The following is a 25,239-nucleotide window of genomic DNA, read 5'->3' as shown; positions in this document are numbered from 1 at the left end:
TATTTATAGATTTACTAATTTTTAAATTAAATTTGCATTGAATGTCTCTTAATAAATAAAATATCATATACAAAAATACAATCCATTGCACAAAATTTAATGTCATACAAATAATCGTTCCATGGAAAGATAAAACAAATCAATAAAAGTTGTAACGAATATTTACAAACTAATTAGATACAAGAAATATGAAAAGCTTGAAATCTCTAGGATTAATAATTCTAACAGAAGCTTCACGTGAGATACATACAGTTGGACCAGTAAGCAAGGATGTTCCCGAATCCACAATAGTAGCACAAGAACGCGTACACGATATTTTTTGCAAGAAGGTGCCGGTCCAAAACTACTGTTGAAGGTTGCCATGATAGCTGTTAAGATTTAAGCATAACAAGAAACCAATCAGTGACTATAATAAGCTAAAAAACAAACAACTAATAAACAAAATAAGCAACTAATTAAGTAAAACTATGACTATGTATTGTTGATACAAGAAAAAGAAGGAAATTTTTTCTGATTTATTGGTGTTCATACAACACTCTCCAGACAACACTTAATTGAAGAAAAGAATAAGGCTAAACTTACAAAGAAAAAGAATTCAGGAAGAAGACAAGTTTGAAAGCATACAAAATAACGTTTACCCAAGAAAGTGTGATCTACATGTAAACTTGAAAACACAAAACTCTGATTCTCAATCAAATAATTCAGAATTTTACATGCTCCGGAGAAAAGAATAGGGATACCTTAGGGTTATGTTTAACATCCTCCCCTATTGTGTACTCATCCATGTTCAAACCAATGTTCATGATCTGAACTTTAAAGTCTTGATACACCCCCAATAAAAGTGAATCCAACTTCTGTAGAGTTCTTCCAATCCATATGTGTAATGTAAGTTTGTGATGACTGTATCAGTATAGATGATGTACAAATATATGTCCAGTTGGCAAAGTAATATAGGATAATGATGAATGTATATGAAGTGTATCTTATTAATCTTACCTCCACACCACGACTCATCTCTTGTATAGTTGATTGCTCTGATAAGCTATCCAGAAGTTGGAGGTACTCAGACAAGACCTAGAATGTCTGTACATAACAAGATTGTATATTTATTTTTTACACTGCTATGATAAAAAGAAATTCTAAAAAAAATAAAAAAGTGGACCTTAGAGAAATTTTCTTCATTGACATGGGTTTCAAGTTCTACTTGCATGTCCTTTACACGAAGAAGTGCTGCTAAAACTGGATGTATGCACTGTAAATTTAATTTACATTTCTTGTTAGATGTAAATATAAGGTTAGTGGTCTTAAATTAGTGGTCTTAAAAGTAAAATTCGAAAGGGTTGTGGAATACCAGAAGATTATGTTTCTTTCTAGAATATGTGTTAACAATGAGGTCCTGTGATACCTCATTTCGTGAAGAAGTGAGGTGTCTTCTCCCATTCTATGCATACAAAATAAACATGCATAATGAGTTCCAATTACAATCCTAAAAGAGGAATTATTATCTTACTCTGATTTTCCTGATTTTGCCTTCAATTGTTCTTGGATATGGCTTATAATCTATTAACACTGTTTGTTTGTTTGCTTTGTGGTATTGATGAAGCATCTGATGAGACCATTTTCGGTTCCAGTGATAACCCTCTCTTCATCAAGCTAAACAATATCCGAAAGGGGCAAATCAGTAATTTGTAATTAATAAAAGAATATTGATAATTTGTAATCATTTAAATACAAACGAAAACTTTATTCTCACCTTCAACAAGGCGTTTACTGGATTTGGAGAAAGACCAGTAAAGCGATCACTATAAATTACAAATAAATGAGTTAAATCTGTATAAAAGATGTAAATGCTCTCCAAAATACAAATTTGCATTGAGAATTACCTGCGATCCTTGAAAAAACCCATGAGTATAATAACATGGCCCCGCTTTCAGTCCCACATATAACTTTTCTACCATTCTGAGAAACAAAAATAACCCCATATTAATATGTAAAAGACTAATATTAACCTCATGTAAAAACGCACATGTCATCTTTCATAACACTTTTCAAAAGGCATCAATTTCAGGGACTAAAAGTGTGACAAAAAGACTTTTTAGGGACGAAAAAGGTTAAAAATGAAAAACGGACCATATTTGTAAATTTCAACTAACCATAGGGACCAAAAGTGTAATTTAACCTACATTCTATTATCACTCTCTACTAAAAGAGTTGGTCTCAAAAACATACCTTCATTATCACTATTGATAATGGTTCATCTTCAGAAAACTCTGATTGGGTTTGAACCTGAAAAAATGATAAAAAAAAAAAATTAGACTTATTAATTATTATATTTATCTCATCAATGGAACATAATTTTATTTTATATTCCAACCCAACAAACTCTCTTTGTGAAAAAGACATGGATGCTCTCCTCGTCAAAAATAGTACTAAAAGACATGATTTTCTATAGCTATTTTGATGATGAGGGTATTTACGTTTTTTGTATAGACAAAACATTGAAAACCAATTACCTTGCTACTTCGTAGGTTACAAACAGATATAGTGCCATCTCCACTACAAAAAAATAAATGAAAATGTAACAGCCCGGATTTCCAGGTATCTTTTATGCTTTCAATTTTGATGTTTTGTGAGGGGACTCTGCGAGTTGGAGCTCAGACTCGCCGAGTAGGATCGTGATTCTGGACGCGGGTTCGCGCCTGGACTCGGCGAGTCCGCGCTGTTTAATGAAACCCTAATTTCTTGGGTTTGGGACCTATTTAAAGGGCCTTATGGTCGTCATTTGTGCTCACCAGTCCCTTGAGTGAAACCCTAGCGAGTTTGAGCGTTTGGAGCAAAGTAGGAAGCCATTATTGATCTTGGAGGTGTCATCTTGCAAGGGAAAGGGAGAATCAGCTAAGGGGAAGCAAGAGGAGCCACTTCCTGAGGGTTTGGGGTCCAGAACATCACATTTGAGGTACTATCTTCGAGCTATTCTCTGCTATGTTGATGTTATATTGATTTAGGGCTTATTGAGCCCTTTTGTGGCTAGATCTAGTGCTTCCTTGGTCCCTTAAGCGATTTAGATTATAGAGTGTCCCTTTTGCCAAGCCTTTTGTGAATCCATGGGGTTTTGGATTGGAATCCTTATGCCTAAAGGTCAAAACACCATTTATGAGCCATGGGATGTGTTATGAACACCAAGATAAGGACTTTACGTGATGAATCAGCTTAGCAAGGCCAGATCTATGAATTGTTGGAGCGGATCTGACCTCAGAAGCAAGTTTGAGTTGTTGCATGGCATGGACTCACCGAGTCCGACAAACAGACTCGGCGAGTAGCTTGAAGATTGCCCTTAGATCGCTCAGTGAGTGGTCCAGCCGAGTTATGGGGTGACTCAGTGAGTCAGGGGGAGTTAGAGAGGGTTGACAGGTGTATTGAGTCGAACTGGAACTCGCCGAGTTGTTCTGGAGACTCGGCGGGTTGAGTCGGGGTGGCCCCGCGATTCTTCTAGGTGGAACTCGTCAAGTCAGGGGAGTACTCGACGTGTCAAAAAGTGAATCCTAGAGAGTTGGTGAAAACGTGTAGACTCGCCGAGTCGCTCTAGTGCACTCGCCGAGTCCGGTCAAATTTGACCGTTGACCGTTGACCATTGACCAGAGTTGACCTGTGTTGACTTCTTAGGGATAGTCAACCTTAGTGATAAAAGTGTTAATTAGAGATGTATGATGTTATAGGAGGATTAGAGCTCGGAGGATCGAGCACGAGGGATTCCAGGATTCGTGAGATACCGAGATACGCGAGGTGAGTTTTCACACTATACTTTACCTTGAGTAGGTAACCAGAGTTATGTGATCAGAGTATTTGTATGCTATGTGTATGTGATGTGTTGTACTGCATTATTTCTATGTGATTTATGCTGTGGATGTTCATAGAGTTGGAACCGGAAGGTTCCCAGAGTTAGAACCTGAGGGTTCATAGAGTTGGGTGCACGGACCCATAGAGTTATAGCCTCGAGTGGCTAGTATGTGTTATGTGTGTGGTATTTTGGGTAACTCACTATGCTTCGTGCTTACAGTGTTAGTTTTGTTGTTTCAGGTACTAGCGATGACCGTGGGAAGGCGCCAGCTTGATCAGTACACACGCATGGGATTCTTTGATATATATGTGATCTTGGGATTTTGTGTGATGTGAATTGGGATTTTGAACTTAATGTTTTATGAAGCTAAATGAGAAATGTTTATATATTTGTGAAAAATTATTTTGAAAATTCACGATTTCCAGGTATCTTTTATGCTTTCAATTTTGATGTTTTGTGAGGGGACTCGGTGAGTTGGAGCTCAGACTCGCCGAGTAGGATCGCGACTCTGGCGCGGGTTTGCGCCTGGACTCGGCGAGTCCGTGCTGTTTAATGAAACCCTAATTTCTCGGGTTTGGGACCTATTTAAAGGGCCTTATGGCCGTCATTTGTGCTCACCAGTCCCTTGAGTGAAACCCTAGCGAGTTTGAGCGTTTGGAGCAAAGTAGGAAGCCATTATTGATCTTGGAGGTGTCATCTTGCAAGGGAAAGGGAGAATCAGCTAAGGCGAAGCAAGAGGAGCCACTTCCTGAGGGTTTGGGGTCCAGAACATCACATTTGAGGTACTATCTTCGAGCTATTCTCTGCTATGTTGATGTTATATTGATTTAGGGCTTATTGAGCCCTTTTGTGGCTAGATCTAGTGCTTCCTTGGTCCCTTAAGCGATTTAGATTATAGAGTGTCCCTTTTGCCAAGCCTTTTGTGAATCCATGGGGTTTTGGATTGGAATCCTTATGCCTAAAGGTCAAAACACCATTTATGAGCCATGGGATGTGTTATGAACACCAAGATAAGGACTTTACGTGATGAATCAGCTTAGCAAGGCCAGATCTATGAATTGTTGGAGCGGATCTGACCTCAGAAGCAAGACAAACAGACTCGGCGAGTAGCTTGAAGATTGCCCTTAGATCGCTCAGTGAGTGGTCCAGCCGAGTTATGGGGTGACTCAGTGAGTCAGGGGGAGTTAGAGAGGGTTGACAGGTGTATTGAGTCGAACTGGAACTCGCCGAGTTGTTCTGGAGACTCGGCGAGTTGAGTCGGGGTGGCCCCGCGATTCTTCTAGGTGGAACTCGTCGAGTCAGGGGAGTACTCGACGTGTCAAAAAGTGAATCCTAGAGAGTTGGTGAAAACGTGTAGACTCGCCGAGTCGCTCTAGTGCACTCGCCGAGTTCGGTCAAATTTGACCGTTGACCGTTGACCATTGACCAGAGTTGACCTGTGTTGACTTCTTAGGGATAGTCAACCTTAGTGATAAAAGTGTTAATTAGAGATGTATGATGTTATAGGAGGATTAGAGCTCGGAGGATCGAGCACGAGGGATTCCAGGATTCGTGAGATACCGAGATACGCGAGGTGAGTTTTCACACTATACTTTACCTTGAGTAGGTAACCAGAGTTATGTGATCAGAGTATTTGTATGCTATGTGTATGTGATGTGTTGTACTGCATTATTTCTATGTGATTTATGCTGTGGATGTTCATAGAGTTGGAACCGGAAGGTTCCCAGAGTTAGAACCTGAGGGTTCATAGAGTTGGGTGCACGGACCCATAGAGTTATAGCCTCGAGTGGCTAGTATGTGTTATGTGTGTGGTATTTTGGGTAACTCACTATGCTTCGTGCTTACAGTGTTAGTTTTGTTGTTTCAGGTACTAGCGATGACCGTGGGAAGGCGCCGGCTTGATCAGTACACACGCATGGGATTCTTTGATATATATGTGATCTTGGGATTTTGTGTGATGTGAATTGGGATTTTGAACTTAATGTTTTATGAAGCTAAATGAGAAATGTTTTTATATTTGTGAAAAATTATTTTGAAAATTCACGATTTCCAGGTATCTTTTATGCTTTCAATTTTGATGTTTTGTGAGGGGACTCGGTGAGTTGGAGCTCAGACTCGCCGAGTAAGATCGCGACTCTGGCGCGGGTTCGCGCCTGGACTCGGCGAGTCCGTGCTGTTTAATGAAACCCTAATTTCTCGGGTTTGGGACCTATTTAAAGGGCCTTATGGCCGTCATTTGTGCTCACCAGTCCCTTGAGTGAAACCCTAGCGAGTTTGAGCGTTTGGAGCAAAGTAGGAAGCCATTATTGATCTTGGAGGTGTCATCTTGCAAGGGAAAGGGAGAATCAGCTAAGGCGAAGCAAGAGGAGCCACTTCCTGAGGGTTTGGGGTCCAGAACATCACATTTGAGGTACTATCTTCGAGCTATTCTCTGCTATGTTGATGTTATATTGATTTAGGGCTTATTGAGCCCTTTTGTGGCTAGATCTAGTGCTTCCTTGGTCCCTTAAGCGATTTAGATTATAGAGTGTCCCTTTTGCCAAGCCTTTTGTGAATCCATGGGGTTTTGGATTGGAATCCTTATGCCTAAAGGTCAAAACACCATTTATGAGCCATGGGATGTGTTATGAACACCAAGATAAGGACTTTACGTGATGAATCAGCTTAGCAAGGCCAGATCTATGAATTGTTGGAGCGGATCTGACCTCAGAAGCAAGACAAACAGACTCGGCGAGTAGCTTGAAGATTGCCCTTAGATCGCTCAGTGAGTGGTCCAGCCGAGTTATGGGGTGACTCAGTGAGTCAGGGGGAGTTAGAGAGGGTTGACAGGTGTATTGAGTCGAACTGGAACTCGCCGAGTTGTTCTGGAGACTCGGCGAGTTGAGTCGGGGTGGCCCCGCGATTCTTCTAGGTGGAACTCGTCGAGTCAGGGGAGTACTCGACGTGTCAAAAAGTGAATCCTAGAGAGTTGGTGAAAACGTGTAGACTCGCCGAGTCGCTCTAGTGCACTCGCCGAGTTCGGTCAAATTTGACCGTTGACCGTTGACCATTGACCAGAGTTGACCTGTGTTGACTTCTTAGGGATAGTCAACCTTAGTGATAAAAGTGTTAATTAGAGATGTATGATGTTATAGGAGGATTAGAGCTCGGAGGATCGAGCACGAGGGATTCCAGGATTCGTGAGATACCGAGATACGCGAGGTGAGTTTTCACACTATACTTTACCTTGAGTAGGTAACCAGAGTTATGTGATCAGAGTATTTGTATGCTATGTGTATGTGATGTGTTGTACTGCATTATTTCTATGTGATTTATGTTGTGGATGTTCATAGAGTTGGAACCGGAAGGTTCCCAGAGTTAGAACCTGAGGGTTCATAGAGTTGGGTGCACGGACCCATAGAGTTATAGCCTCGAGTGGCTAGTATGTGTTATGTGTGTGGTATTTTGGGTAACTCACTATGCTTCGTGCTTACAGTGTTAGTTTTGTTGTTTCAGGTACTAGCGATGACCGTGGGAAGGCGCCGGCTTGATCAGTACACACGCATGGGATTCTTTGATATATATGTGATCTTGGGATTTTGTGTGATGTGAATTGGGATTTTGAACTTAATGTTTTATGAAGCTAAATGAGAAATGTTTTTATATTTGTGAAAAATTATTTTGAAAATTCACGATTTCCAGGTATCTTTTATGCTTTCAATTTTGATGTTTTGTGAGGGGACTCGGTGAGTTGGAGCTCAGACTCGCCGAGTAGGATCGCGATTCTGGACGCGGGTTCGCGCCTGGACTCGGCGAGTCCGCGCTGTTTAATAAAACCCTAATTTCTCGGGTTTGGGACCTATTTAAAGGGCCTTATGGCCGTCATTTGTGCTCACCAGTCCCTTGAGTGAAACCCTAGCGAGTTTGAGCGTTTGGAGCAAAGTAGGAAGCCATTATTGATCTTGGAGGTGTCATCTTGCAAGGGAAAGGGAGAATCAGCTAAGGCGAAGCAAGAGGAGCCACTTCCTGAGGGTTTGGGGTCCAGAACATCACATTTGAGGTACTATCTTCGAGCTATTCTCTGCTATGTTGATGTTATATTGATTTAGGGCTTATTGAGCCCTTTTGTGGCTAGATCTAGTGCTTCCTTGGTCCCTTAAGCGATTTAGATTATAGATCTGGACCCTTGGAGGTCCAGAGTGTCCCTTTTGCCAAGATTTTTGTGAATCCATGGGGGTTTTGGATTGGAATCCTTATGCCTAAAGGTCAAAACACCATTTATGAGCCATGGGGTGTGTTATGAACACCAAGATAAGGAATTTACGTGATGAATCAGCTTAGGAAGGCCAGATCTATGAATTGTTGGAGCGGATCTGACCTCAGAAGCAAGTTTGAGTTGTTGCATGGCATGGACTCGCCGAGTCCGACGAACAGACTCGGCGAGTAGCTTGAAGATTGCCCTTAGATCGCTCAGTGAGTGGTCCAGCCGAGTTATGGGGTGACTCAGTGAGTCAGGGGGAGTTAGAGAGGGTTGACAGGTGTATTGAGTCGAACTGGAACTCGCCGATTTGTTCTTGAGACTCGGCGAGTTGAGTCGGGTTAGCCCTGCGATTCTTCCAGGTGGAACTCGTCGAGTCAGGGGAGTACTCGACGTGTCAAAAAGTGAATCCTAGAGAGTTGGTGAAAACGTGTAGACTCGTCGAGTCGCTCTAGTGCACTCGTCGAGTCCGGTCAAATTTGACCGTTGACCGTTGACCGTTGACCAGAGTTGACCTGTGTTGACTTCTTAGGGATAGTCAACCTTAGTGATAAAAGTGTTAATTAGAGATGTATGATGTTATAGGAGGATTAGAGCTCGGAGGATCGAGCACGAGGGATTCCAGGATTCGTGAGATACCGAGATACGCGAGGTGAGTCTTCTCACTATACTTTACCTTGAGTAGGTAACCAGAGTTATGTGATCAGAGTATTTGTATGCTATGTGTATGTGATGTGTTGTACTGCATTATTTCTATGTGATTTATGCTGTGGATGTTCATAGAGTTGGAACCGGAAGGTTCCCAGAGTTAGAACCTGAGGGTTCATAGAGTTGGGTGCACGGACCCATAGAGTTATAGCCTCGAGTGGCTAGTATGTGTTATGTGTGTGGTATTTTGGGTAACTCAATATGCTTCGTGCTTACAGTGTTAGTTTTGTTGTTTCAGGTACTAGCGATGACCGTGGGAAGGCGCCGGCTTGATCAGTACACACGCATGGGATTCTTTGATATATATGTGATCTTGGGATTTTGTGTGATGTGAATTGGGATTTTGAACTTAATGTTTTATGAAGCTAAATGAGAAATGTTTTTATATTTGTGAAAAATTATTTTGAAAATTCACGATTTCCAGGTATCTTTTATGCTTTCAATTTTGATGTTTTGTGAGGGGACTCGGTGAGTTGGAGCTCAGACTCGCCGAGTAGGATCGCGATTCTGGACGCGGGTTCGCGCCTGGACTCGGCGAGTCCGCGCTGTTTAATGAAACCCTAATTTCTCGGGTTTGGGACCTATTTAAAGGGCCTTATGGCCGTCATTTGTGCTCACCAGTCCCTTGAGTGAAACCCTAGCGAGTTTGAGCGTTTGGAGCAAAGTAGGAAGCCATTATTGATCTTGGAGGTGTCATCTTGCAAGGGAAAGGGAGAATCAGCTAAGGCGAAGCAAGAGGAGCCACTTCCTGAGGGTTTGGGGTCCATAACATCACATTTGAGGTACTATCTTCGAGCTATTCTCTGCTATGTTGATGTTATATTGATTTAGGGCTTATTGAGCCCTTTTGTGGCTAGATCTAGTGCTTCCTTGGTCCCTTAAGTGATTTAGATTATAGATCTGGACCCTTGGAGGTCCAGAGTGTCCCTTTTGCCAAGATTTTTGTGAATCCATGGGGGTTTTGGATTGGAATCCTTATGCCTAAAGGTCAAAACACCATTTATGAGCCATGGGGTGTGTTATGAACACTAAGATAAGGAATTTACGTGATGAATCAGCTTAGGAAGGCCAGATCTATGAATTGTTGGAGCGGATCTGACCTCAGAAGCAAGTTTGAGTTGTTGCATGGCATGGACTCGCCGAGTCCGACGAACAGACTCGGCGAGTAGCTTGAAGATTGCCCTTAGATCGCTCAGTGAGTGGTCCAGCCGAGTTATGGGGTGACTCAGTGAGTCAGGGGGAGTTAGAGAGGGTTGACAGGTGTATTGAGTCGAACTGGAACTCGCCGAGTTGTTCTTGAGACTCGGCGAGTTGAGTCGGGTTAGCCCCGCGATTCTTCCAGGTGGAACTCGTCGAGTCAGGGGAGTACTCGACGTGTCAAAAAGTGAATCCTAGAGAGTTGGTGAAAACGTGTAGACTCGTCGAGTCGCTCTAGTGCACTCGTCGAGTCCGGTCAAATTTGACCGTTGACCGTTGACCATTGACCAGAGTTGACCTGTGTTGACTTCTTAGGGATAGTCAACCTTAGTGATAAAAGTGTTAATTAGAGATGTATGATGTTATAGGAGGATTAGAGCTCGGAGGATCGAGCACGAGGGATTCCAGGATTCGTGAGATACCGAGATACGCGAGGTGAGTCTTCTCACTATACTTTACCTTGAGTAGGTAACCAGAGTTATGTGATCAGAGTATTTGTATGCTATGTGTATGTGATGTGTTGTACTGCATTATTTCTATGTGATTTATGCTGTGGATGTTCATAGAGTTGGAACCGGAAGGTTCCCAGAGTTAGAACCTGAGGGTTCATAGAGTTGGGTGCACGGACCCATAGAGTTATAGCCTCGAGTGGCTAGTATGTGTTATGTGTGTGGTATTTTGGGTAACTCACTATGCTTCGTGCTTACAGTGTTAGTTTTGTTGTTTCAGGTACTAGCGATGACCGTGGGAAGGCGCCGGCTTGATCAGTACACACGCATGGGATTCTTTGATATATATGTGATCTTGGGATTTTGTGTGATGTGAATTGGGATTTTGAACTTAATGTTTTATGAAGCTAAATGAGAAATGTTTTTATATTTGTGAAAAATTATTTTGAAAATTCACGATTTCCAGGTATCTTTTATGCTTTCAATTTTGATGTTTTGTGAGGGGACTCGGTGAGTTGGAGCTCAGACTCGCCGAGTAGGATCGCGATTCTGGACGCGGGTTCGCGCCTGGACTCGGCGAGTCCGCGCTGTTTAATAAAACCCTAATTTCTCGGGTTTGGGACCTATTTAAAGGGCCTTATGGCCGTCATTTGTGCTCACCAGTCCCTTGAGTGAAACCCTAGCGAGTTTGAGCGTTTGGAGCAAAGTAGGAAGCCATTATTGATCTTGGAGGTGTCATCTTGCAAGGGAAAGGGAGAATCAGCTAAGGCGAAGCAAGAGGAGCCACTTCCTGAGGGTTTGGGGTCCAGAACATCACATTTGAGGTACTATCTTCGAGCTATTCTCTGCTATGTTGATGTTATATTGATTTAGGGCTTATTGAGCCCTTTTGTGGCTAGATCTAGTGCTTCCTTGGTCCCTTAAGCGATTTAGATTATAGATCTGGACCCTTGGAGGTCCAGAGTGTCCCTTTTGCCAAGATTTTTGTGAATCCATGGGGGTTTTGGATTGGAATCCTTATGCCTAAAGGTCAAAACACCATTTATGAGCCATGGGGTGTGTTATGAACACCAAGATAAGGAATTTACGTGATGAATCAGCTTAGGAAGGCCAGATCTATGAATTGTTGGAGCGGATCTGACCTCAGAAGCAAGTTTGAGTTGTTGCATGGCATGGACTCGCCGAGTCCGACGAACAGACTCGGCGAGTAGCTTGAAGATTGCCCTTAGATCGCTCAGTGAGTGGTCCAGCCGAGTTATGGGGTGACTCAGTGAGTCAGGGGGAGTTAGAGAGGGTTGACAGGTGTATTGAGTCGAACTGGAACTCGCCGATTTGTTCTTGAGACTCGGCGAGTTGAGTCGGGTTAGCCCTGCGATTCTTCCAGGTGGAACTCGTCGAGTCAGGGGAGTACTCGACGTGTCAAAAAGTGAATCCTAGAGAGTTGGTGAAAACGTGTAGACTCGTCGAGTCGCTCTAGTGCACTCGTCGAGTCCGGTCAAATTTGACCGTTGACCGTTGACCGTTGACCAGAGTTGACCTGTGTTGACTTCTTAGGGATAGTCAACCTTAGTGATAAAAGTGTTAATTAGAGATGTATGATGTTATAGGAGGATTAGAGCTCGGAGGATCGAGCACGAGGGATTCCAGGATTCGTGAGATACCGAGATACGCGAGGTGAGTCTTCTCACTATACTTTACCTTGAGTAGGTAACCAGAGTTATGTGATCAGAGTATTTGTATGCTATGTGTATGTGATGTGTTGTACTGCATTATTTCTATGTGATTTATGCTGTGGATGTTCATAGAGTTGGAACCGGAAGGTTCCCAGAGTTAGAACCTGAGGGTTCATAGAGTTGGGTGCACGGACCCATAGAGTTATAGCCTCGAGTGGCTAGTATGTGTTATGTGTGTGGTATTTTGGGTAACTCAATATGCTTCGTGCTTACAGTGTTAGTTTTGTTGTTTCAGGTACTAGCGATGACCGTGGGAAGGCGCCGGCTTGATCAGTACACACGCATGGGATTCTTTGATATATATGTGATCTTGGGATTTTGTGTGATGTGAATTGGGATTTTGAACTTAATGTTTTATGAAGCTAAATGAGAAATGTTTTTATATTTGTGAAAAATTATTTTGAAAATTCACGATTTCCAGGTATCTTTTATGCTTTCAATTTTGATGTTTTGTGAGGGGACTCGGTGAGTTGGAGCTCAGACTCGCCGAGTAGGATCGCGATTCTGGACGCGGGTTCGCGCCTGGACTCGGCGAGTCCGCGCTGTTTAATGAAACCCTAATTTCTCGGGTTTGGGACCTATTTAAAGGGCCTTATGGCCGTCATTTGTGCTCACCAGTCCCTTGAGTGAAACCCTAGCGAGTTTGAGCGTTTGGAGCAAAGTAGGAAGCCATTATTGATCTTGGAGGTGTCATCTTGCAAGGGAAAGGGAGAATCAGCTAAGGCGAAGCAAGAGGAGCCACTTCCTGAGGGTTTGGGGTCCAGAACATCACATTTGAGGTACTATCTTCGAGCTATTCTCTGCTATGTTGATGTTATATTGATTTAGGGCTTATTGAGCCCTTTTGTGGCTAGATCTAGTGCTTCCTTGGTCCCTTAAGTGATTTAGATTATAGATCTGGACCCTTGGAGGTCCAGAGTGTCCCTTTTGCCAAGATTTTTGTGAATCCATGGGGGTTTTGGATTGGAATCCTTATGCCTAAAGGTCAAAACACCATTTATGAGCCATGGGGTGTGTTATGAACACTAAGATAAGGAATTTACGTGATGAATCAGCTTAGGAAGGCCAGATCTATGAATTGTTGGAGCGGATCTGACCTCAGAAGCAAGTTTGAGTTGTTGCATGGCATGGACTCGCCGAGTCCGACGAACAGACTCGGCGAGTAGCTTGAAGATTGCCCTTAGATCGCTCAGTGAGTGGTCCAGCCGAGTTATGGGGTGACTCAGTGAGTCAGGGGGAGTTAGAGAGGGTTGACAGGTGTATTGAGTCGAACTGGAACTCGCCGAGTTGTTCTTGAGACTCGGCGAGTTGAGTCGGGTTAGCCCCGCGATTCTTCCAGGTGGAACTCGTCGAGTCAGGGGAGTACTCGACGTGTCAAAAAGTGAATCCTAGAGAGTTGGTGAAAACGTGTAGACTCGTCGAGTCGCTCTAGTGCACTCGTCGAGTCCGGTCAAATTTGACCGTTGACCGTTGACCATTGACCAGAGTTGACCTGTGTTGACTTCTTAGGGATAGTCAACCTTAGTGATAAAAGTGTTAATTAGAGAGGTATGATGTTATAGGAGGATTAGAGCTCGGAGGATCGAGCACGAGGGATTCCAGGATTCGTGAGATACCGAGATACGCGAGGTGAGTCTTCTCACTATACTTTACCTTGAGTAGGTAACCAGAGTTATGTGATCAGAGTATTTGTATGCTATGTGTATGTGATGTGTTGTACTGCATTATTTCTATGTGATTTATGCTGTGGATGTTCATAGAGTTGGAACCGGAAGGTTCCCAGAGTTAGAACCTGAGGGTTCATAGAGTTGGGTGCACGGACCCATAGAGTTATAGCCTCGAGTGGCTAGTATGTGTTATGTGTGTGGTATTTTGGGTAACTCACTATGCTTCGTGCTTACAGTGTTAGTTTTGTTGTTTCAGGTACTAGCGATGACCGTGGGAAGGCGCCGGCTTGATCAGTACACACGCATGGGATTCTTTGATATATATGTGATCTTGGGATTTTGTGTGATGTGAATTGGGATTTTGAACTTAATGTTTTATGAAGCTAAATGAGAAATGTTTTTATATTTGTGAAAAATTATTTTGAAAATTCACGATTTCCAGGTATCTTTTATGCTTTCAATTTTGATGTTTTGTGAGGGGACTCGGTGAGTTGGAGCTCAGACTCGCCGAGTAGGATCGCGATTCTGGACGCGGGTTCGCGCCTGGACTCGGCGAGTCCGCGCTGTTTAATGAAACCCTAATTTCTCGGGTTTGGGACCTATTTAAAGGGCCTTATGGCCGTCATTTGTGCTCACCAGTCCCTTGAGTGAAACCCTAGCGAGTTTGAGCGTTTGGAGCAAAGTAGGAAGCCATTATTGATCTTGGAGGTGTCATCTTGCAAGGGAAAGGGAGAATCAGCTAAGGCGAAGCAAGAGGAGCCACTTCCTGAGGGTTTGGGGTCCAGAACATCACATTTGAGGTACTATCTTCGAGCTATTCTCTGCTATGTTGATGTTATATTGATTTAGGGCTTATTGAGCCCTTTTGTGGCTAGATCTAGTGCTTCCTTGGTCCCTTAAGCGATTTAGATTATAGATCTGGACCCTTGGAGGTCCAGAGTGTCCCTTTTGCCAAGATTTTTGTGAATCCATGGGGGTTTTGGATTGGAATCCTTATGCCTAAAGGTCAAAACACCATTTATGAGCCATGGGGTGTGTTATGAACACCAAGATAAGGAATTTACGTGATGAATCAGCTTAGGAAGGCCAGATCTATGAATTGTTGGAGCGGATCTGACCTCAGAAGCAAGTTTGAGTTGTTGCATGGCATGGACTCGCCGAGTCCGACGAACAGACTCGGCGAGTAGCTTGAAGATTGCCCTTAGATCGCTTAGTGAGTGGTCCAGCCGAGTTATGGGGTGACTCAGTGAGTCAGGGGGAGTTAGAGAGGGTTGACAGGTGTATTGAGTCGAACTGGAACTCGCCGAGTTGTTCTTGAGACTCGGCGAGTTGAGTCGGGTTAGCCCCGCGATTCTTCCAGGTGGAACTCGTCGAGTCAGGGGAGTACTCGACGTGTCAAAAAGTGAATCCTAGAGAGTTGGTGAAAACGTGTAGACTCGTCGAGTCGCTCTAGTGCACTCGTCGAGTCCGGTCAAATTTGACCGTTGACCGTTGACCATTGACCAGAGTTGACCTGTGTTGACTTCTTAGGGATAGTCAACCTTAGTGATAAAAGTGTTAATTAGAGATGTATGATGTTATAGGAGGATTAGAGCTCGGAGGATCAAGCACAAGGGATTCCAGGATTCGTGAGATACCGAGATACGCGAGGTGAGTCTTCTCACTATACTTTACCTTGAGTAGGTAACCAGAGTTATGTGATCAGAGTATTTGTATGCTATATGTATGTGATGTGTTGTACTGCATTATTTCTATGTGATTTATGTTGTGGATGTTCATAGAGTTGGAACCGGAAGGTTCCCAGAGTTAGAACCTGAGGGTTCATAGAGTTGGGTGCACGGACCCATAGAGTTATAGCCTCGAGTGGCTAGTATGTGTTATGTGTGTGGTATTTTGGGTAACTCACTATGCTTCGTGCTTACAGTGTTAGTTTTGTTGTTTCAGGTACTAGCGATGACCGTGGGAAGGCGCCGGCTTGATCAGTACACACGCATGGGATTCTTTGATATATATGTGATCTTGGGATTTTGTGTGATGTGAATTGGGATTTTGAACTTAATTTTTTATGAAGCTAAATGAGAAATGTTTTTATATTTGTGAAAAATTATTTTGAAAATTCACGATTTCCAGGTATCTTTTATGCTTTCAATTTTGATGTTTTGTGAGGGGACTCGATGAGTTGGAGCTCAGACTCGCCGAGTAGGATCGCGATTCTGGACGCGGGTTCGCGCCTGGACTCGGCGAGTCCGCGCTGTTTAATGAAACCCTAATTTCTCGGGTTTGGGACCTATTCAAAGGGCCTTATGGCCGTCATTTGTGCTCACCAGTCCCTTGAGTGAAACCCTAGCGAGTTTGAGCGTTTGGAGCAAAGTAGGAAGCCATTATTGATCTTGGAGGTGTCATCTTGCAAGGGAAAGGGAGAATCAGCTAAGGCGAAGCAAGAGGAGCCACTTCCTGAGGGTTTGGGGTCCAGAACATCACATTTGAGGTACTATCTTCGAGCTATTCTCTGCTATGTTGATGTTATATTGATTTAGGGCTTATTGAGCCCTTTTGTGGCTAGATCTAGTGCTTCCTTGGTCCCTTAAGCGATTTAGATTATAGATCTGGACCCTTGGAGGTCCAGAGTGTCCCTTTTGCCAAGATTTTTGTGAATCCATGGGGGTTTTGGATTGGAATCCTTATGCCTAAAGGTCAAAACACCATTTATGAGCCATGGGGTGTGTTATGAACACCAAGATAAGGAATTTACGTGATGAATCAGCTTAGGAAGGCCAGATCTATGAATTGTTGGAGCGGATCTGACCTCAGAAGCAAGTTTGAGTTGTTGCATGGCATGGACTCGCCGAGTCCGACGAACAGACTCGGCGAGTAGCTTGAAGATTGCCCTTAGATCGCTTAGTGAGTGGTCCAGCCGAGTTATGGGGTGACTCAGTGAGTCAGGGGGAGTTAGAGAGGGTTGACAGGTGTATTGAGTCGAACTGGAACTCGCCGAGTTGTTCTTGAGACTCGGCGAGTTGAGTCGGGTTAGCCCCGCGATTCTTCCAGGTGGAACTCGTCGAGTCAGGGGAGTACTCGACGTGTCAAAAAGTGAATCCTAGAGAGTTGGTGAAAACGTGTAGACTCGTCGAGTCGCTCTAGTGCACTCGTCGAGTCCGGTCAAATTTGACCGTTGACCGTTGACCATTGACCAGAGTTGACCTGTGTTGACTTCTTAGGGATAGTCAACCTTAGTGATAAAAGTGTTAATTAGAGATGTATGATGTTATAGGAGGATTAGAGCTCGGAGGATCAAGCACAAGGGATTCCAGGATTCGTGAGATACCGAGATACGCGAGGTGAGTCTTCTCACTATACTTTACCTTGAGTAGGTAACCAGAGTTATGTGATCAGAGTATTTGTATGCTATATGTATGTGATGTGTTGTACTGCATTATTTCTATGTGATTTATGTTGTGGATGTTCATAGAGTTGGAACCGGAAGGTTCCCAGAGTTAGAACCTGAGGGTTCATAGAGTTGGGTGCACGGACCCATAGAGTTATAGCCTCGAGTGGCTAGTATGTGTTATGTGTGTGGTATTTTGGGTAACTCACTATGCTTCGTGCTTACAGTGTTAGTTTTGTTGTTTCAGGTACTAGCGATGACCGTGGGAAGGCGCCGGCTTGATCAGTACACACGCATGGGATTCTTTGATATATATGTGATCTTGGGATTTTGTGTGATGTGAATTGGGATTTTGAACTTAATTTTTTATGAAGCTAAATGAGAAATGTTTTTATATTTGTGAAAAATTATTTTGAAAATTCACGATTTCCAGGTATCTTTTATGCTTTCAATTTTGATGTTTTGTGAGGGGACTCGATGAGTTGGAGCTCAGACTCGCCGAGTAGGATCGCGATTCTGGACGCGGGTTCGCGCCTGGACTCGGCGAGTCCGCGCTGTTTAATGAAACCCTAATTTCTCGGGTTTGGGACCTATTCAAAGGGCCTTATGGCCGTCATTTGTGCTCACCAGTCCCTTGAGTGAAACCCTAGCGAGTTTGAGCGTTTGGAGCAAAGTAGGAAGCCATTATTGATCTTGGAGGTGTCATCTTGCAAGGGAAAGGGAGAATCAGCTAAGGCGAAGCAAGAGGAGCCACTTCCTGAGGGTTTGGGGTCCAGAACATCACATTTGAGGTACTATCTTCGAGCTATTCTCTGCTATGTTGATGTTATATTGATTTAGGGCTTATTGAGCCCTTTTGTGGCTAGATCTAGTGCTTCCTTGGTCCCTTAAGCGATTTAGATTATAGATCTGGACCCTTGGAGGTCCAGAGTGTCCCTTTTGCCAAGATTTTTGTGAATCCATGGGGGTTTTGGATTGGAATCCTTATGCCTAAAGGTCAAAACACCATTTATGAGCCATGGGGTGTGTTATGAACACCAAGATAAGGAATTTACGTGATGAATCAGCTTAGGAAGGCCAGATCTATGAATTGTTGGAGCGGATCTGACCTCAGAAGCAAGTTTGAGTTGTTGCATGGCATGGACTCGCCGAGTCCGACGAACAGACTCGGCGAGTAGCTTGAAGATTGCCCTTAGATCGCTTAGTGAGTGGTCCAGCCGAGTTATGGGGTGACTCAGTGAGTCAGGGGGAGTTAGAGAGGGTTGACAGGTGTATTGAGTCGAACTGGAACTCGCCGAGTTGTTCTTGAGACTCGGCGAGTTGAGTCGGGTTAGCCCCGCGATTCTTCCAGGTGGAACTCGTCGAGTCAGGGGAGTACTCGACGTGTCAAAAAGTGAATCCTAGAGAGTTGGTGAAAACGTGTAGACTCGTCGAGTCGCTCTAGTGCACTCGTCGAGTCCGGTCAAATTTGACCGTTGACCGTTGACCATTGACCAGAGTTGACCTGTGTTGACTTCTTAGGGATAGTCAACCTTAGTGATAAAAGTGTTAATTAGAGATGTATGATGTTATAGGAGGATTAGAGCTCGGAGGATCAAGCACAAGGGATTCCAGGATTCGTGAGATACCGAGATACGCGAGGTGAGTCTTCTCACTATACTTTACCTTGAGTAGGTAACCAGAGTTATGTGATCAGAGTATTTGTATGCTATATGTATGTGATGTGTTGTACTGCATTATTTCTATGTGATTTATGTTGTGGATGTTCATAGAGTTGGAACCGGAAGGTTCCCAGAGTTAGAACCTGAGGGTTCATAGAGTTGGGTGCACGGACCCATAGAGTTATAGCCTCGAGTGGCTAGTATGTGTTATGTGTGTGGTATTTTGGGTAACTCACTATGCTTCGTGCTTACAGTGTTAGTTTTGTTGTTTCAGGTACTAGCGATGACCGTGGGAAGGCGCCGGCTTGATCAGTACACACGCATGGGATTCTTTGATATATATGTGATCTTGGGATTTTGTGTGATGTGAATTGGGATTTTGAACTTAATTTTTTATGAAGCTAAATGAGAAATGTTTTTATATTTGTGAAAAATTATTTTGAAAATTCACGATTTCCAGGTATCTTTTATGCTTTCAATTTTGATGTTTTGTGAGGGGACTCGATGAGTTGGAGCTCAGACTCGCCGAGTAGGATCGCGATTCTGGACGCGGGTTCGCGCCTGGACTCGGCGAGTCCGCGCTGTTTAATGAAACCCTAATTTCTCGGGTTTGGGACCTATTCAAAGGGCCTTATGGCCGTCATTTGTGCTCACCAGTCCCTTGTGTGAAACCCTAGCGAGTTTGAGCGTTTGGAGCAAAGTAGGAAGCCATTATTGATCTTGGAGGTGTCATCTTGCAAGGGAAAGGGAGAATCAGCTAAGGCGAAGCAAGAGGAGCCACTTCCTGAGGGTTTGGGGTCCAGAACATCACATTTGAGGTACTATCTTCGAGCTATTCTCTGCTATGTTGATGTTATATTGATTTAGGGCTTATTGAGCCCTTTTGTGGCTAGATCTAGTGCTTCCTTGGTCCCTTAAGCGATTTAGATTATAGATCTGGACCCTTGGAGGTCCAGAGTGTCCCTTTTGCCAAGATTTTTGTGAATCCATGGGGGTTTTGGATTGGAATCCTTATGCCTAAAGGTCAAAACACCATTTATGAGCCATGGGGTGTGTTATGAACACCAAGATAAGGAATTTACGTGATGAATCAGCTTAGGAAGGCCAGATCTATGAATTGTTGGAGCGGATCTGACCTCAGAAGCAAGTTTGAGTTGTTGCATGGCATGGACTCGCCGAGTCCGACGAACAGACTCGGCGAGTAGCTTGAAGATTGCCCTTAGATCGCTCAGTGAGTGGTCCAGCCGAGTTATGGGGTGACTCAGTGAGTCAGGGGGAGTTAGAGAGGGTTGACAGGTGTATTGAGTCGAACTGGAACTCGCCGAGTTGTTCTTGAGACTCGGCGAGTTGAGTCGGGTTAGCCCCGCGATTCTTCCAGGTGGAACTCGTCGAGTCAGGGGAGTACTCGACGTGTCAAAAAGGGAATCCTAGAGAGTTGGAGAAAATGTCTAGACTCGCCGAGTCGCTCTAGTGCACTTGCCGAGTCCGGTCAAAGTTGACCGTTGACCATTGACCATTGACCAGTGTTGACCTGTGTTGACTTCTTAGGGATAGTCAACCTTAGTGATAAAAGTATTAATTAGAAATGTATGATGTTATAGGAGGATTAGAGCTCGGAGGATCAAGCACAAGGGATTCCAGGATTCGTGAGATACCGAGATACGCGAGGTGAGTCTTCTCACTATACTTTACCTTGAGTAGGTAACCAGAGTTATGTGATCAGAGTATTTGTATGTTATGTGTATGTGATGTGTTGTACTGCATTATTTCTATGTTATTGTTGTGCATGTTTATAGAGTTGGAACCGGAAGGTTCCCAGAGTTAGAACCTGAGGGTTCACAGAGTTGGGTGCACGGACGCATAGAGTTATAGCCTCGAGTGGCTAATATGTGTTATGTGTGTGGTATTTTGGGGAACTGACTAAGCTTTGTGCTTACAGTGTTAGTTTTGTTGTTTCAGGTACTAGCGATGACCGTGGGAAGGCGCCGGCTTGATCAGTACACACGCATGGGATTCTTTGATATATATGTGATCTTGGGATTTTGTATGATGTGAATTGGGATTTTGAACTTAATGTTTTATGAAACTAAATGAGAAATGTTTTTATATTTGTGAAAAATTATTTTGAAAATTCACGGTGTTACAGAAAACAAAAATGATTTCATTGTTAAAATGGCTTACATGGAATTTTCCATAAAAAAATAAGAAATTTATAAATAAATATTAAAAAAGGGACATTTTTTCCTACCTTGTTCCCAATAGTTTCATGGAATCAGGCTCAAAGATCATATCAGTAATATACTCTTTATGAACTTTAAATGAATTGCAGCATGTCTGCTGTCTTGTATCTCATACCCACATTTAAAAAATCAAAATATGAAAAATGATAATAAAAGAAAGAGATATTACTAAATAAAGGAAAAATATAATAACAAACAAGTAACCTTTATATGCCCTTCATCACCTCCAGAAGCAAGTGTTGTTTCTGTGAGATTAACTAGCCTGTTCACAACTTTCCTAAAAAAATATTTATTGTTAAAGCAAATATGATAATTATATATAATTAAGAAATAATAAATTAATAAAAAACACCTACTCATGAGAATTTTCAAGACGAGCAACTGGAGGTCCTGTTTCAATATCAGTTGCAAGAATACAACAATTTGGAGAACCTGTGAGGATCACTGATAACAAAAACACACATTCATAATCAAGTTGAAAGAAATAGAAACATACTTTACTCTTTTTATTATTTGTATGAAATATAGAAGTATGTTGCTACTGAGGGTAAAAAAGTAAATTACATGGTTCAAGAGTATATAAAGTATAAACAATGTTGGTTCATTACAACGTCCTTCATTGATAAATCTTACAGCTCTACAAAATTCATTGTGTGCATGAACATTCAACACCCTGAAATGATTTTTTTAGAGAAATCACATTATAAGAACGGTTTTTAATGACGAAATTACCCAGGAAAAAATGTTATATATAAACAAACCCACGGTTGTTCCGATTAAAATCAGCTTTACTCATCTTACATATAAACAAACCAAAGCATCAAAATCAGAAAAGTAAATGAATATATAAACTATAAAAACATATATAGTTACAAATAGATATATTTTTTCATTAAAGAATATCTAAAATCTTGATATTACAAAACTATGTTATGAAAAAATCAACTAATCTCAGGAGTGGTATACCATTTGAGATGTTGAACAATTAGGACACTTGATAGAAGCAATGCACCATCAAAAGGTGTTGTAGAAGCAAAAGGGAAAAAATGAAATAAGCAAAAAAAGAATAATATGAGATTTAATTTGATGTAGATTTAAGTAAAATAAAGGGTATCACCATATGGAAACGGGAACCAACATGCTATATAAAACCATAACATTACACCGAAACACAATAAAATAATATGACAAGAAGCAAGAAGAAGAACAAAACATAACAGGGGTATATTTTGTTTAAGCATTTTAATAAACACTTTCCGTGCATACATACAAATAGAGTGTAAACTCCAAAAACAATTCAAGCTGCAATGAAGAAGTGAATAATGAAAGAGGTAATTATGCACACTTAACTGTATATGAGTTTGCAAAATATATATTGGAATAGAATCTGAATTCAAGCTAAGCTAAAGAAAATAGTTCACACTATTGCTATATTATGGAAAACTAATTAATTAAGTAATTTAGTAGAAGAGGGATGAATTAATACCTCAAAATTCCGGCTTTGAACATAAGATGTCATTATCATCGACAGAGACAGACGAAGGAGGAGTGGTGCGCTGATGAGGAAGAAAGATGTGGGGTTGTCATTTAGGGAAGAAGAACACAATCTAGGCAACCAGTCGCCTTCGTGAAGCAGAGGAGATCAAATTTTCATGTTTGAATTTTGCATGCTTCTGGTAAGGGCGAGTGGAGAAAACGACATACAAAACTCCAACGATGGATTGCCTGTTGCCTTGATCGACATCGAAAAACGGGAAGGAACAGGTGGCGGCAGTCGGAGTCCAAGGGATTGAAGAAAGCAATGCTTGATGTAGGAAGGGGGAGGAAGAGCGGCGATAACTTTTTTGGGGAAAATAACACACCTAGGGCAAAATAGCGGAAACAAGGAAGGCTGGAGAAGTGAGCTGAGTTTGCCGGCAAGGCGACGTGAGGTCGCGGAACAGATCGATTGTAGAGAGCACTGAGTGAGTGAGTTATTGTAATGTTCTTGAAAAAAGCCCTAGATCCTTTAAGTTTTGTGATAAAGAGATGTGCATTTGTAAAATTATAAAGTGACACTTACAGAGGATGCGCATTTAAGATACAGCGCCCTCCGTGCTTTTAATTTTTTTTCTTACGAAACTAATTTAAGGGCACGCAATAATGCGTGACCTAAATCTTTAAAATTTTTGAAGAGATGACACTTTTTTAATGTCACTCTCTTTTGCGTAACATAAATAAATGAGTTTCATGGTTTGCGCATCATAAAAGGGTCTTTTTCTTGTAGTGGTTTATCACATACTATGATCAGTGGGCGGATCGTATGGAGGATTATGTGAATTGTATCGATGAGGATCTGTGGAGATTGATCGAGACTGAACCTTATCGTGTAGATTTGGTTCAAGCAGTTGGTAAGGTTGGAGTAGATGAGGATATAATTGTGCAAGAGAATAAGATGAAAGGGAATGACAAAAGATGCCTCCGTGAACTGCGAGGAGCTCTTGCACCCATCGTTTACAATTATGTTTGTGGTTTCAAGACTGCTAAGCTGATTTGGGATACTTTGTATGAAAAATATCAAGGAAAAGAAAGCACGAAGAAGAGCTCTATGTCGAAATGCTTATCTAAATTAGAAGGTTTTTAGAAAAAGTAGAACGAAAGTATCATGACATACTATGACAGGCTGAACGAGTTAATATTCAAATGTAGTCTATATGGAGTAATTCGTACAACACTAGAGTTCAATCTAACCTTTGTTTTTTGACTTAGAAAGGAATGGGTAAACATTTGTTTGATGATAAGGATACAAAAGAATTTCGACACATACTCCTTATGAAATATCTATAACATTCTAAAAGCACATGAATCGAAGGTGATGGAGATTCCTGAAGAAAACAAGATGAATTTTGGAGGTTGAATGACTTTGATGTCTAAAAAAATATGAAGGAAGATAAGTTTGAAGAAGATGTGAAAGAAGGTGAATATGGTTTTCTTCATAATTCCGATGATGAAATTGTTTCATACTATGAGAATAATATGGTGAAAAAGTTCTTCAGTAAGTTGATAAGTGGAAATTTCAAACATAACTTGGAGAAGAAGCTGATGTCGAATGTTGGTGAAAGTCAGAAAGGAGATGCGAAAGTTAAGAAGAAAGAAGAATAGAAGAAGTCTGAGATGTAATTGAAAGGTGACTCGTGGTACAACTTCAACTATTGTAATGGTTACAATCATCTGGCAAAACATTGTATGTTAAGGAAGAAAGAAGAAAAGAAAGAGAAAGTGAAGGAGAAAGCTTATTATGTGAAGAGGCTTCAAGAAGTTTGTGCTCAAACAAAGAATCATTCATTCATGGATAAAGGTACTGAAGACAGGGAAGGAACTTATAAGATATGGTCTTCCGGATCAAATGATGAGTAATTACATCATCCCACACATGGCGTGTTGTTTTCTAAACATGAAGATGTGGATCTAGAGGAAAGAGATGGTTCAAGGATGCTGTATTCTCAAGATGATTTGAAAAATGTTAAAAAGAATGTTCTCAATAAAAAATGGGTTTTTTGCAAAAAGAAAAAGTTCTTCAAAAAGCGAATGAGAAAAGAATATTAAGGTTTCAAATCTTGTTTAGAAAAATGTTCAAGAGATGAATGTTTTTCAAAATAACAAAATCAATTCACAAAATTGTTTTCAAAACAATGGACAAAGGTATTTTCCTCAAAATCAAAAAGTTTTTCAAAAGGATTCTGATTTTGGTTAATAACATCGATACGAAATTCATTTTCAATAATGACCACAAATACCATCATCTCAAATGAATTTCACGAAAATGACAAATGTTGCAAAGAAAAATATACCATTCAAACATGATGGTCCACAATTTTCAAATCCTGATTTAAAGCAAAAGTCAAATGTATCGTTTTTCAAAGGTAAACGACACGAAAAATCTTAATCATTGGTTGGAGGAAAAAGGAAGACAATTTCAGTCAAAAATTATTCTTAAGAACAATTCCAAGAGGCTTATGAGAATTACTTGATCGAATCCTTGAATAAGAGTAACTCATCTCAAGAAACAGTGTCGAAAGTGTCAAAATGACAAGAAGTTAAAACAAAGAAAGTTGACGTTTCTCAACAAAAGGTTAAAAAACAAA

The 25,239-nt window shown here is 41.8% G+C and overlaps 1 pseudogene; it reads right to left on the bottom strand.

Annotated features, from left to right (window-relative positions):
- Positions 1-813: 813 nt before the first annotated feature.
- On the bottom strand, positions 814-21,911 carry LOC111899328 (WD repeat-containing protein 55-like; annotated as a pseudogene).
- Between the last annotated feature and the right edge of the window lie 3,328 nt (positions 21,912-25,239).

Source organism: Lactuca sativa, chromosome 6, assembly GCF_002870075.4.
Source record: "Lactuca sativa cultivar Salinas chromosome 6, Lsat_Salinas_v11, whole genome shotgun sequence".
In the NCBI taxonomy this organism is placed as follows: Eukaryota; Viridiplantae; Streptophyta; class Magnoliopsida; order Asterales; family Asteraceae; genus Lactuca; species Lactuca sativa.
Note: the sequence above shows the minus strand (reverse complement) of the source record. Positions and strands in the feature narration are given on the sequence as shown.